Source organism: Esox lucius, chromosome 17 (genome assembly GCF_011004845.1).
Source record: "Esox lucius isolate fEsoLuc1 chromosome 17, fEsoLuc1.pri, whole genome shotgun sequence".
NCBI lineage: Eukaryota > Metazoa > Chordata > Actinopteri > Esociformes > Esocidae > Esox > Esox lucius.
The window spans coordinates 35,851,958-35,866,460 of record NC_047585.1 but is presented as its reverse complement, the minus strand read 5'-3'; positions in this window follow the sequence as shown (position 1 = coordinate 35,866,460).

Sequence of the window (14,503 nt, the reverse complement as noted above, 5' to 3'; positions counted from 1 at the left end):
ACTCTACCATGCAAAGAAGAAACCAGACATAAACTAGATCCAGAAATGTCGCTACCTTCTCTGGGCCTGAGCTCATTTAAGATGTACTGAAGCAAAGTGGAAAACTGTCCTGTGGTCTGACATATCAAAAATGTATTCCCAAAATGAATCGGCATCCACTATTCTTTTTGGGAATCATAGATACTGTGTCCTCCGGGCTAAAGAGGAGAGGAACCATCTGGCTTGTTATCAGAGCACACTTGCCAGCACCTGTGATGGTACGGGGGCAGTGCACATGGCATGGGTGACTTGCACATCTGTGAAGGCACCATTAATGCTGAACAATATATATACGTTTTAGAACAACATTTGCTGCCATCCAGACAACATCTTTTTCAGGGACTGCCTTGCTTATTTCAGCAAGACAATGTCAAACCACATTCTGCACGTATTAATCCAGTCCTGACCAGTCACACATTGAAAACATTTGGCGCATTATGAAATGAAAAATAGGACAAAGGAGCCCCCAAACTGTTGAGCAGCTGAAATCCTACATCAAGCAAGAATGGGAAAACATTTCACTTTCAAAACTAAAGCAGTTGGTCTCCTCAGTTCCTAAACGCTTACAGAGTGTTGTTACAAGAAGAGGTGATGCAACACAGTAGTAAACATGCCCTGTCCCAAAATCTTTGATACGTGTTGCTGGCATCAAATTCAAAATGGGCATGTATTCATCCAAAAACAATTACATATCTCAGTTTCAACATTTGATATGTTGTATTTGTACTATTTTCAATTGAATATAGGAATAAATGATTTGCATCATTGCATTCAGTTTTTTTATTTTTTTATTTACATAGCATCCCAACATTTTGTATTGTACATATTGTATTTGACAAGACCTGGAACACTGTGAATGGGATTTTTAAAGCAGAATGTAGCCTATGTCACGTTTCTAATTAAATTGAAAATATTTGTAAATTAGGTAAAAAAAATAAGCTAACATGCGGGCTTGTAAGGAAAGGTGTGTAGAAATCAATCACAATTCAAATGTTTTACCTCTCACTACTTTTTCATAGCCATTGCCTACAGTAAGTAATGAAAGTCAACAACCTTTTGTCTCATTTCATTTTGTTCTCTGACCATGTGCTGGATTAAGAAAGATTTCCAAATAACTTGGATGCATAAGAAAAATATATGTATATTTAAGAAGATTTGGTTTATATGAATTCCTATGGGTGCTATTAATCTTAACACACTGTTTGTTTTTTGAGAAAAGGATTCATGATTAAGAATTTACTTTTATATATTATTTGTTACTCATCCTTCCCAAGGGGGGCAATAATTCTGGAAGGCACTGTATGACCCCACAATTTGTTCTTTTGAAATGAGTGACTGAAAGGGAATTTTCAATTATTTCTATAACCCCAGTTCACTGAAGAAAGGAACAGGGTATGAAACATGAAATTGTTAGCCCTGCACTGTCAAGGCGCTATGGATACCAGAGTTGAATTTGAATAGGAGGGCTGGGCTGTGATTACATCACATGTAAGGTGGGGTTTCCAGTGGTGCTAAAGCCCTCTTTGGCTTTGAAAGGCATGATTGTATACTGAGTTCAGATATTCATGTGGTGTAACCAAGGCCCTTCAGGGAACCAGTTTTATAAACATAATATAAAAAAAACTTGCAACAGAGAGACAACAGTGAAACCTCAAATACCCACTTAAGTCTTCCCTACCAAGGCCATTGGGTAGTGGATAGTGGGAAGCTGAAAAGTATTTGAGCTGTGAAAAATATGGTTTACCAAAAAGCAGCTTCTGGAAAGTATCTTTCATGTCATAACATCTTTAGCATATTTATTTCTGGTTGAAGATGTGTCATAAACGATATTGACCACGACCCTATGAATTAACTGAGTGTTTATTGTCTGTTTATTGCCTTGCCTAGGAAATAAAGAGACAATAAAACACTCAGCTTACTCTAAGTCTTTCAGTCATATCTTTATCAGTCTAGAACATTTAGGGATAATGATTTTTTTACCACAATCCCCTCAGTTGGTCTTCCTCTCTTAGTTTCTACCTTTATTAATATATTACTGAATAACAAAGGGGGAAAGAATAACACAAGAAAATATTCTATCCTCTCTTCTACCAGAATGAACCCTGATCTGGGAGATGTAATTCATGACCACCAGCAGAGACATGTGGGCTTCCAACAGTGCCAGGGACAAACCAATACGATGCTCATTGCACTGGAGAGCTGGCAAGAGCTAGTGTTTAGCAACAGGTGACAACAGTAATTCAAAGTATGTCTGGTACTTTTCATTTTCTTTATAGCGCTTTCATCAAATGAAGCAATCAAACCACGCTGAATGTATTCTTGAGGCTAAATGTGCAGACACGACATTTCCTGAGAAACAAACACATACACATACACATAGAGTACAAAAAATGTATTTGAAAAAAGGTCAGAAGAGGGCAATAGACAGATTTATATTGAAACAAGACACTCCTTACAATTATAGGCATAACATAAATAGTATTGCCTCTGACTTTTCCCACCAACAAATTGTTGTACCAAGTAATTTAGTGTCAGGCGTCATAGGCAGATTACATTCAACCCCTTCAAAGTGGGCATGCATCATTTAAAACATTTTGGAGAGAATGTAACAAATTTGACATTTTGCAGTGACTCAATTTACATGGATGGTGATTTGATCTCAATCGGTGTTCTGTGACTGATGAACTAAGTTCAGTGTACTTACAGCATACTGCATCTTTACCATTTCATGTCAGACTCCAACAGCATTATTTCAACTTCAGAAGAATAAAGTAACCAAAGTGTGTGTGATTATATACAGTACAAGTTTGGGGTCGCTTATAAATGTCCTTGTTTTTGAAAGAAAAGCTAAGTTTCTGTCCACTAAAATATTACCAAATCGATCTAAAATACAGTGTGGACATTGTTAATGTTGTGACCGACTAATGTACCTGAAAATGACAGATTTTCAATGGAATATCTACATAGATGTACAGAGGCCCACTATCAGCAACAATCACACCTGTTTTCCAATGACATGTTGTGTTTGTTCATCTAAGTTTATCAATTTAAAAGGCTAATGGATCATTAGAAAATCCTTGTGCAATTATGTTAGCACCACTGAAAACTGACCTTCTTAAGATTAGTTCAATATCTGGAGCATCTGTGTTTGTGGGTTCGACTACTGGCTCAAAATGACCAGAAAACTCGTCAGTCTATTCTTGTTCTGAGAAATAAAGGCTGTTCCATGTGACAAAATTGCCAAGAAACCGAAGATCTCGTACAACGATTTGTACTACTCTCTTCACAGAACAGAGCAAACTGACTCTAACCAGAATAGAATGAGGAGTGGGAGGCCCCGGAGCACAACTGAGCAAGAGGACAAATACATTAGAGTGTCTAATTTGAGAAACAGACGCCTCACAGGTCCTCAACTGGCAGCTTCATTAAATAGTACCCGCAAAACACCAGTCTCCACATCAACAGTAAAGAGGTGACTACGGGAGTTACAAAGAAAAATACTTATCTCTGACTGGCCAATAAAAATAAAAGATTAAGATGGGCAAAAGAACATAGATTCTAGACAAAGGAAGAACTCCTCCTCGAAGGCCAGCCTCCCAGAGTTGCCTCTTCACTGTTGCCTTTTTTAGTTTTTTAGTGCCTGGAGTTTCTTATTCTGCGTGCTGTGAGTCAAGCTAGTTGCCTGATGTGTTTTCATGTAAAGCTTTTTGGCATCAAAGTTCAATTAATAGCTGCAGATATTCAGAACATTGGCAGTACTTTTTATTAATTTACTAACCAGCCTTGCTAAAATATCAAAGAAATATGCTTGCTAAGTTATCTGGGGAAATTCAAAGAAATGTTATAGCTTGATGGTTAGCAGTTACCATTTACCAGTAGCTAACTGCATTTACTGTCCCATAAATTTGACAAAAATTCAATTTCTTTTTATTTTTTGTCATCCCAAAGCTTAACCCTGTCCCCTGTCAGTTTTGAATGTTTGCATATTTCCACAATGAATTTAGTAAGATCTCTTGGGTTTTAGTAAAATATCCTGTAGAGTTAATTCAACCCTATGAAGGTGTTTATTATGGTCAGGGGTTTCAACACCTTGAAACAATCTGGCTGGATTCGGGACAGCCCTGTCAAGTCATTACACATCATTACATATTCAGACCACATGTCGTTGCATATATTTAAACACATCGTTGCGTCCGTTAAACAGCTTTTTTAGTAGAGGTTAGGAGCTATTGGACTTGGTCACGGCCCTGATGTCCTCGTCGCATGCATGGCCAGCTCACTGGAATGCAGCAGACAAACTGCGGTCGGGATCTAATGTGAACATTAATCCATTAGAAAAATAAAATGAAGAGGTTTGTTTTCTGACAGGTGGTGATGTATGAAGTCTAGAAAGAATACTCAAAATAAGCAACATAATTATAAAGCCCAGCATATTTAACACTTTGCAGTATTTACACATTCATCAGACGGGGATAGAGGGAATGTGTAAATGCACTTACAAAGTGTGAATGTTGAACTATAGTCAATCAAAGAATTCTAACAAAGGCATTCTCCTCTTCTGCAGGAGCACATTTGGCTGTGTTAATGCTTATGCTGTGGCAGTTGGCACAAATTTAGGTCACAAAAAACTCAGTTCAAAGTTACCTAAATATACATCATTATGTAAAATGTAATTGAGACAATGATTTCCTAGGTATAATATGTACTCCTGCAAGGAGTCTTTCTTGAGCCCCTAGGAAAGGAAATAGCAAGCAAATTAGTGGGATCCATGAGGCATAGGCTAGAGATCTGATGATGTGTTATTTTTAACACTAACGTTGTTTCTCAATTTGCATAGAAGGTTTCTGCACCTATGAACCAGGGTCAGCAACCACAAAACTCACACATTCATAAATGAAACATCTGACACTTTCTTTCCTGGATCCATAAATTGTGAAATTCTCACCAAGTTCCTCTACACCCCCCCTCGCCCCCCGCCCCCAGCCTGTCTGCCCCCTAAAAGCCTCACACTTTGAAGTGCGAGGCACCAGCTGCGCTGAGGACCTAAATGGGTTTCACATTATATGCGCACTCGCCCAGTCCGGCAATTCACCAATGGGACCGCTGATGAGGCCGCTGCCATGAGAGCTGGTTTCACCTGGCAGTATGTGTGCCAGGCAGGAATTAAAACTGCAACACACAACACACCCCACAGAGATCTGATTAAAACAAACAAAAAACTATTCAGCAAGAAGCACTAGTCACCCATCTATAGAAATGATCCCATTCTACCAGTCCAATTCCACTTTTTTTAATACAGTAGAGGTCCTCAGAATAATATTAACAACACTAATAAAATAAAAAGTGGTTATTTTATCAAGGATTACAAATGGCAACATAGGCATGTGATTCAAGGAAAAATGTATAGAATTTCCAATTGTATTTACGTTCAGCCCAAGTCCTTTTTAAAATGCACAACAATAAAACATTTATAAAACATGCTATTCAAAGATTCATGAAATGATACTGTCATGATTTTGTACAGGTAATTTATGCTAAGTAGGCCTACTGAGATGAATATAGATGTAACACATTGCAACAGATTTGCAGTGTAATACAGCACAGGCGATGCACACACACACCAAGCTTCACACAGAAAGATAACCGTTGTCAATTAAAAGAAACACTCAAGATTTGAGTTCGAGCCCTGTACTTGTTTGCAAAGAGGTATACCTGACAAGCAAGATGGAGAAGAGGGCTACATACCAGGGTTTCCAACAGCCACATTAGTAATTTTATATGCACCACAAAAAAATTACAAAAGACAGACTACTTTGATTCTGACAAAATGTCTGTCGACTATTACAATGTGCCACCATTCTAATGTGAACCAGTAGCCTAAAGATGTAAGTGTACGAAAACAGGAAAGACACACTGACTGTACAATATCACTTTAATCTAGTCTAAATATATAATTTTGGCCTTTTAATTCAATATACCAGAGGAAGTAATTCAATTTACCAGGGGGTGCTGTAGAATATCCAGAATCAACTTCCCGCAACTCTGAATTGCAGGCTTTGCTTTCAGCCTTCAACTAACAGCGAACATATTGTCCGTACTACAAGGAGAGGGATAAGAAGAGATGTACTTTCTGCGTAAAGCAATAAGGATGACCGTGGTTCCATGTTTCACCAGTCTTTCATCTCTGTGTAAGCAAAGTGTATGGTCATTTTCTTTTATTTATAGCAATGGTTGTACTGTAGCAATCGGTCATTGAAAAACTACTGTGAAACAAGGGAGATGGGCTAAGAAAAAAAAATGTGTTGCAACTAAATATAAACAACATTCGGGAGCATGGTTCCAAAGGAATATACTGGAGACAGGAAGACACTGTATTTAGTGGCAGTGCAACTTCTAAGCTCTGAAACCTCAGTTGGCACAAATCATGTCAGCCTGTATTAAATCATCTGGCCACAGGGGACTTTGTCACTAGTTCTAATGCTTTGCTGTTTAATACCATTTTAAAAAGTCCCTGTTAGACTTTCCAAGGTAATAATAGCCACATGGGTACGTCAGTAAACGACCACAAATGACGTTTTTATGTAAATTCGACCCAGACTGTCACGTTCCTAGGAAGAAGACGGAGGCAGGCGCAGAGGTTGAGGCGTCTTTTAATGAGAAACAAAAGGAAAGAAACAAAACGGAGTGCTAAGCACTGCAAAACACACTCATAACATGCAAACACACAATGACCGACCAGGACCGGGAGAACATGGCTGAACTAAACACACAGGCTCACGAGGAGAACAGAAACAGGTGGGGGCTAAACACAGGTGAAAGGAATAGACTGATAAACTGACACAAGAACAGGAAGGACCATACAAGGACAAGACAAGCCAAGGACAAACAGAAAGCAGAAGCGTAATAGTCCCAAGCAAGCTGGGACCGTTACACAGACGTACAGTTTCTGTCCCGTGTGAGGGTGATTCATGACGTGGAATACCAGAGGGGAGATGAGATAGGAAACACTGAGGAGTTCGATATTCACTTCCCCTCTGCCCCTTGAATTCTCCCTTTCTTACATGTCCCTTAGGTTTTGTACACCACTTGGAGGGGCAGAGGGGAGGTGCCACCGGCCTCCTCATTCACTGGGTTTTGGGAGGGAGAAGGGGATGTGGGAGCTAGGAGAGATATTCCAGTTTCTGACATGGTCTCAGATGCATGGTGGTGGAGTAGCTGAAAGTGGAATACAAAAAACTATTATTTTGAGATAAAATTGATTTCACATCTTTTTGACCACTTTGTCAATCATGGCCTTTCCATGACAGAGGCTTGGGCAGTGGGTACAGAACAATTCCAGCAGATCAACTGTGGCCACAATATTAAGAATATTCAAGAATGAAAAAAGTTACATGTATTTTAGTTGATTTGATTTTTTTCTAATATCATTGTGTCTTGTGGAAAGTAGTTTGCGACAGTTTCGCAGACATACATAAGCAAGCATGAACAAAGAATGGCCACAAGCTTGTGTATTGGAACTGTGGATGAATTCATCAAAGATGGATTAGGGAGAGGAAGAGAAAGAACTGAAGATCTGAAATGACATTTGGTACACAGTTTTTCAAATCAAATCTATCCCTTTTTACATCAGCAGTTGTCACAAAGCGCTTTTACAAAACACTCAGCCTGAAACCCCAAGGAGCAAGCAACAACAGTGTTGAAGCACAGTGGCTAGGAAAAAACACCCTAAGAGGGGCCAAAATGAAGGAAGAGACCTAGAGAGGAACCAGGCTTGGAGGGGTGACTGGTTCTGGCTGTGCCGAGTGAACATTTAAAGAGTACAAGTTGTAATATTTAAGAAACGCATTTGGGCTGTGTGCAGAGTCTATAAAACCTAATCCAGGTCAGCGGCATGACCAGATGATCAAGGACTGGGACAACACGGGGGGGGTGGATGATCAGTAGACTGGCAGCTAGAATCAACAGGTATCGTCTTGATCTGAAACACAGCCAGAAGGACTTTGGACAAGGGTAGCAACGAATCTTTTGAGCCTGGTACTCGGGAGACCTCATGTCCTCCTAAGTAAAAACATTTTTTGGAAGAATTTTGTGTGCATTCCTTGGTTTTATAAGGAGAAAAAGAACTGACCCTACACCCCTGGCACAATAATATAGTAGCATAAAAACTTAGGGGTGGTCCCAAACAGGGCCCAGCAGCAGGAAGTCAATCCACCAACTGTACACCAACCAACCACAACCACCCTGGAATGAGGGCAGAATACTGCCAGCAGAGTTCACCTCAATTGCACAATGGGCATAACAGAGAGACAACAACAAGCCAGTGACTGCACCCCTGAATGGCATTGGAGAGAGGGCATCCCAGTGGCGATGAGAGCCCACCTGGCAAGACAGCAAGTGTGGACAGTATCAAGCCTTTCTGGTTACCTTCATGCCCCTGGGCCAGGCTGCACTTAATCAGAAACCGTGCTGAAGAGATGAGTCTTCAGTGGACATTTGAAAGTTAGAATCTTAATTGGCAGATCATTCCACAGCTCTATGGGGGAAAGCCATGCCTCCAGCTGTTTATTTGGAAATTCTAGGTACTATTAGAAGACCGGCATCTTGCGATCTTAGGTTACGTGTAGGTATGCATGGCTGGATCATTTCAGCATGGTAAGTAGGAGCAAGTCCATGTATTGATTTATAGGTTAACAATAAAACCATAAAATCAGCCATAGCCTTAACAGGCAGCCCATTTAATTAAATATGTATGGGTGGGATATGTGTGTGGTATGACGATGAAGCTGAACTGGGAGCACAGACAAAACTAAGCCTGTTTCACTGTTAAATCAATTGTCTGGACTAACCAAAATTAAAAAAGGGGTTACTTACTATAAACTTCTCAGACTTGTATGCTGACCAGGCTAAATGGTGACATTGGAAATCACTTTTTAATACATCTGTAAGAGCAAATACAATTTGATGGTGTCTGCATTAATAGACTATAAATTACTTTGGAACAGGATGTTTTTAGTAAGTCACCACAATTTACGTTTTCAGTCTAATTATGTACACATTGGAACAGGGATGACCCAAACCACCTACAGTAAACAAATGAACTGGTATTGAGAAAACTTTAATTTGCTTAATTAAAGATGAATACAAACACACAATGATCAGATTTTCCCTAAAAGCACGATATTTGTAACTTTTTACTTACATGAAATAGGTTGCTTAACATTACTTACATGATATAGGTTAACTTGAATAGAACCTGCAGACAATTTTTCATCTAAAGTTTCAGTTATGGGCTTTGTTTTGCTTCAACCCTTGAACAGGGTGGATCAAGGTGGGTCATAACATTTCACACAGCATGTGTCCCATGTCTGTCAGAATGTGTTCACACAAAGTGGTCTGTTCCCTGGTGTGACATAGCGTGTGACACACTTGATATGATCCATTTTGGACTTATTTGAATACAGGTTGACATGACCAGATGTCTTGATCTTGAAAAGGGAGATATGTCATGCAGTGTTCAGAGTTTTTATAAATTGTACTTAGATTTGACGTAGATACCAAATAGTATAGTATATTATATATACTATATATATATATATATATATATATATATATATATATATATATATATATATATATATATATATATATATATATATAAATGTGCTATATATATATATATATATATATATAAATGTGCTATATATATATATATATATATATATATATATATATATATATATATATATATATATATATATATATATATATATATGTGCATTTCCTAAAACATTTGGTAAAAAAAAAAATATATATAATTTTTATGCCAAAACCACTACTGGGTCAAGTGTGCAGAAAATAACCTGTTGTCTGTCTGTTGTATCTGTTGTAAAATACGGTGGTGGATCTTTGATATCATGGCACTATTTGGCTTCCACTGGTGCTGATGCACATGTTTTAGGTCAATGGGATTTTTCATTTAATTCAGTTATAGGATACCCCAAAAAACCTTGTTGCATCTGCCAGGAGGCTAGAACTTGTCCTAAAGTGGATTTTACTATAAGTCAGTAACCCCAAGGCACACATCAAAATCCTCAAGAAAATTTAATTGATCACAAAATCAACATTTTGCCATTTCCATCTCTGTCTCCAGACTTAAAAATTGTTGAAAACATGTGGTTTGAATTGAAGATGGCAATCCATAACCACATATCAAAGGACCTTTAAGATGAAAACAATTCTGCATGCTCGAATGATTTAAGAATCCTTTCAATTTATTCTTACAACTTGTAAATTTATAACTTGTATAAAATGTTGGGAAAAAGTTGCCATTTTGACTGGAACCACAAAGCTACAGCAATAATTTTAGGGACACGTTAAATTCTTTCAACTGTTCAATGAGGTTGTCGTGGAGTTTTATGTTAAACAAAGACAATTAAGTGGCAGACTCTGAAACTGTTCTGGAGAGCCCCTAATGCAACTGAAGGTTAAAAGGAACCCAGTATTTGTAGTGTCTACATGGTGCCTGGGAGGGCATTCCAGAGGCTGGGGGTGGTCCCCTCTAAAGCTTGAGTTTGCTCCTATAAGGCCATGGAGGAGCAGCCAATCCCTTGGAGCTTTAAAGGAGCTTCTAATATGTTGGTACTAAAATAATTTTGTATTGGAGGATTCCCAAATTGTTTAAGAGATTTTCTGTGGACCAAGGAAGAGTAACTGTTACTTTGTCACGAGCTAATGTGGATTAAAACTAAACATAATTAAAATAAACAGTGATTTTTATTTAAACTTTCATCAGCGAATGAGCCACAAAATTCAAGCGTTGCTATAAGGATTCAATTTGCTCATGGGCCAGTTTTGCGGACACATGTTTAAACTAATTAACTAGTTTTTATAACCTCTCATCAGGGACACGGTATGAAAACATAAAAATATCTGGGTAGACTGATGGACTTTGCATCGTGAACATCTTGTATCACTCGGTTCCTTCTCTTCCTTGCTCCTCATCATTATGCACCTCTAGTGAAAAATAACATATTTGCCAGAGACAAGAACTCTGCTCCAATTACTCTACAAGAGCACTGTAATCTAGGTCAGCCAGAGGAACACACACAAACCAGCCTGGAAAGCCAAGGTAGGTGCCATTATCTGGAACCTGTTTTGTTTATTCTGAACTAGGGTCATTATAATATTTATTTGTTTACAGTGTCTCAGGGCCTGCAGGGCTGCCTCTCTAGGCATCTCTATGTTTAGTTTTTTGGTTGTCCCTAATAAGAGGCAGCTGCCCTGCGTTGTCTCTAATTGGGGATCCTATATGAGCTGCTGTTTCTCTACTTAAGTTGGGGATTATTGTTTGTGCCTAATACGTTTCAGTTTTCAGTTGCTTATTGTGGTCTTAAATACATATACAGTGGGTAGAACAAGTATTTGATACAATGCAGATTTTACAATGCAGTACCCATAGGTACACCTCAACTGTGAGAGACGGAATCTGAAACAAATCCAGAAAATCACATTGTATTATTTTTAAATAATTAATTTGCATTTTATTGCATGACATAAGTATTTGATACATCAGTATTTGTATCAAATATTTGTTCTCCCCACTGTGTATATATATATCATCTCTCATTTCATCTTCATCCGCTTATCCGGTATCGGGTCGCGGGGACAGCAACTCCAGCAGCTCCAGCAGGGGACCCCAAACTTCCCTTTCCAGAGCCACATTTGCCAGCTCTGACTGGGGAATCCCGAGGCGTTCCCAGGCCAGTGTCGAAATATAATCTCTCCACCTAGTCCTGGGCCTACCCCGAGATCTCCTCCCAGCTGGACGTGCCTGGAACACCTCCCTAGGGAGACGTCCTGGGGGCATCCTTACCAGATGCACAAACCACCTCAACTGGCTCCTTTCGATGCAAAGGAGCAGCGGCTCTACTCCGAGTTCCTCACGGATGGCTGACCTTCTCACCTTATCCCTAAGGGAGAAGCCAGCCACCCTTCTGAGAAAACCCATTTCAGCCGCTTGTACTCGTGATCTTGTTCTTTTGGTGACCCAGCCTTCATGACCATATGTGTATATATATTATGCATAAGGAACCATTAAAAGGAATCTTTTCTCACAACCTCTCTGCACCACGGTCTTCCAACCATAATATATGGTAAATCATTATATCAAATAAAAAGTAAGCACCTGTTGTAATTATGATGAATCATATATTTTTAATTACCCATAATTGTATAATTACATGTATTCATATTTTCTCTTTCAATTATGGGTATGCAGGTATGAGGAGTTTTTGACTCAGGACATTGCCTTCATCTAGGTATTGAAAAGAGAATTTAAGACTGGTTCCAGTTTGTAACATGAGCCTGAGATGTGTCCCTGGTTTATGAAAAAACACAGCACCAAGTTCTCAAACATTTCCTTGGGCCTCTGCAGATTTCCTATGTAATCTTTAGTCCTAAACTTGCACACTTTTAATTTAATTAGTCACAGGATTGAGGATTGAAATGATTGTGTGACCGTTTAAGGTTAAAATACAATGTGAAATGTCTGGAGAGGCCTCGTCTCGTCTCAAATTCATTCGTTCAACGCAACTTGGAGCTCTCATGTGGTTCTTGTTCGTTCTGTGACCTGTTATTTTAGTTGACAATTGTAAATTAAGGGTAAAAAATAAACCTTTAGTAACCTTATGCGTATCTGAGGTTGTACTGAATGAGGGAAAATAGGAGTGATTTAAAGGGCCACCTATAAATGACATTTGACCACTTCCTGCAGGATGACTTCATTTAAAATACATAGAGTATATTTGCAAGCGGCAATGCTGGGGTTCAATCTGTGGATATATTGCACCACCATCAGGACAAGGTACTGTAGCTACGTTGCCCAATGATAACATGTCTCTGTCCTCCAAAGCAATTTTGCTAAATTACCTCTGCTTCAAACAGGTCATGCAATATGTTCGTATTTGATGTACACAGTATGTGTAAGGAATTTGTACAAACTCAACACCTGGTATCATATGAACACATGTAAAATCTGTACAGTAGCAGGAAATAAGATTTAAAACAGAACAAAAGGTAGTTTTGCTCCACGGCACAATGTTTAGGACTTCAGAAAGGGATCTATAATACAATTTATTTTGTTGTTTGTTTTTTCCTCTGCCATGCAGATACATATTAATATTCTGAACAGTCTGGGGTCACATGGGTTGCTAGGGAAATGTCTGTTAGTCTGATAATAAATCTTCTCAATTAATATTTGAGTGCCTCAGGTATATAGCATCTATGAAAATATTTCAAAATGTTGTATTTTGTAATGCTCTTGTTCCAACATTATACCCATTATGAGCCAATGTGCTTCAATTAATGTTCCCTGTCCATCAGTGCCCCCATACAGTCAAAACCATTCTGTATAACACTTATATCCCTTGAGCAAGTGTGTCAGATTTCATTCTGAGTCAAACAGTCTAAGATAACGCATGTCTGTTATAGCGCCACCTTTTGGTGGTTTTCAATGTGCTGGCGTAAGTCAGTGGTTGGACCATAGACTTTTCTAATTTAGATGCATTATGTTCCAGACCAAGCCAGCATAAATGTTTATTGTTACCATTGTTTATACCTCTGTTTTAACATAGTTTAATGAAAACCTTTGTATTTGCAGGGGGCTCCAGCAGGAAGACCGTGAGGTAACGCTAACTCTAAGCCCCTTTGTTCATCTTGCAAAACAGATTCTGAAGGTACATGATTTCACGTTCTCCACCACAAACTGTGATGACTCATACAAGTACCAGGCTCCATAGCCTCCCATCTACTATCAAATCAATACAGTACTGACATTACGTCACCTGTTTGGATGTTATTGACTTAAAAAGCGTAGTTTTTAACTTTAACACAAGATTTGGCTATTCATTACCAATGTGTTGTCGTTGTGTGTTCCGCACATTTGATCATTCTGTTGCTAATAAAGTTAACATGTGTTGTGGGTGGACAGTAATAATTGTATTTACACCACGATTATTCAGTGACCACACATTCCACTTTAATGAGATGCAAAATGAATAATGATGAGCCATTAAATATGTTTGGATGTTTTTTCTCAGGCCTTAATTTTTTCCCTCTAATGTTTCTTTATTAACATCAAGTCAGAATATGCATAATAGGGATTTCTACATGTCTCATTGTAAACTCAAAGAACCACTCGTTCACAAGTGAAAATACCACTGAGAAGAAAATCTGTGAAAATCCTGACACATTATTCTTTTTAATAATCTGTTTTGTTATATTGATGAAAAAAGTTATTGTAGTACTTTCTCTTAAAAAATATAGAACCAGGCAAATGTTGCAAGTGAGAAGAATGTGCCTCATTGCTTCTCGCAACACATTTACTTGTTGTAAGTAGCTCTCATGCCCCAAAAAAATGGAGACTCCTAGTTGATAGACATAGTATCCAATATACTACATCAAGTTT